This window comes from Lynx rufus, unplaced genomic scaffold, assembly GCF_022079265.1.
Source record: "Lynx rufus isolate CCGP_SWC_20201006 ecotype Redwood Valley unplaced genomic scaffold, mLynRuf1.p SCAF_7, whole genome shotgun sequence".
Classification (NCBI taxonomy): Eukaryota; Metazoa; Chordata; class Mammalia; order Carnivora; family Felidae; genus Lynx; species Lynx rufus.
The window spans coordinates 65,316,345-65,317,730 of NW_025814889.1; the positions used below are offsets into that span (position 1 = coordinate 65,316,345).

The following is a 1,386-nucleotide window of genomic DNA, read 5'->3' on the forward strand; positions in this document are numbered from 1 at the left end:
AAACAGAGAAACTACTGAAAATAAAAGAAAATATTCAAAGGCGACTTGAGTTCAGCTGCTCAGTACTTTTTGAGTTACTATCTTTTCAACCCCAGGAAACTTTCTAGGTTAAAAGTTGGCTTTGTGAACAAGTGAGGATGGTTTTGCTGATCTTTCATTCTCAAAAGAAACTTCTCCATAGTACAGCCACCTATTAGAATGAGGTTTTGAATACTGTAGATGATGAAGTATTTTATCTTTTTTGGAACTTCTTTCTGCCTCTGAAATATTTTAAGGATGGCAGTAGGCATTTAGTAAATATTGGGTAATGGCCACATGCAAATATTTTTCCATTATTTACCTACTAAATTTCTCTGTGGTATTTCAAACTCCCCACAAATTGAAGAAACCTACCCTAAATTGGATCTTTCTTCTACCTAAAGCATAACTAGACCCTTTCAAGTTGCTTCTAATTCACTCTAGGACATTTGCAGGGATATTGTCAGGTGAATTTTCTTCTTCCATTCATATTTTTATCACTTTCTGTATGGTGGTGGATTAAAGGTAATACCAAGAAAAACAAGACATGATTCCACCCTCCAGGAACTTGAAATTGACTAGAACCTTTAAAAAAAGATGGAACTCAATAATATAAATTATGTCTCAAAATTTAGGTTGGGAATTAAGTCAGGGAAAGATCAGTTTTTTTAAAAAAAGTATTTTTAGGTATATATTGTCTGACGTCTTTCTATGCAAAGGAAATGAAAAAATAATGAAATTGAGAAAGCATAGGGATTCTTTAGAGGGACAGAGAATTTGGCTAGAACATTTAATTAACTGAGAATATTGTAGATGATAAAGCTGGAAGGATAGTTTGGGGTCATATTATGGGGGATTTAGGAAGCCAGGCTTAGAGGTTTAATATGCTAGGACAAACAAAGGAATTGGAACAGAATAGCACGGACAAACAGATGTATTAAGAATTTAGCAGTGCTCACTTTGGCAGCACATATACTAAAACTGGAACAATACAGAGAAGATTAGCAAAGCCCCTGTGCAAGGATGATACCCAAATTTGTGAAGCATTATGTACTTTTCAGCATAAGAAACATAGTCAATGATTGTAATAGTGTTGTATGGTGTCAGATGATAGCTACATTTGTGGTGATCATAGCATAATGAATAGAGTTGAATCACTATGTTGTACACCTGAAATTAATGTAGCACTGTGTGCCAACTACACTCAAAAAGATTTAAAAAAGAGAAAATTTTGCAGCAGTGTGTCAGCAAGCTGGGGTCAGAGAGACTCTTGAATTGGAGGGCCAGCCAGAAGGTGTTCACGTAGGTAGGAACTGATGAGGCTCTGAGTCAGAATAATGGAAATGTGTTCTGAAGACAGTGGTTAAT

General features: G+C 35.4%; 1 non-coding gene across 1 annotated transcript; it reads left to right on the forward strand.

Annotated features, from left to right (window-relative positions):
• Positions 1–969: 969 nt before the first annotated feature.
• Positions 970–1,076, forward strand: LOC124502734 (U6 spliceosomal RNA). Its single transcript, XR_006959998.1, has one exon. It is a non-coding gene; the product is annotated as a U6 spliceosomal RNA (small nuclear RNA).
• The last annotated feature ends 310 nt before the right edge of the window (positions 1,077–1,386 follow it).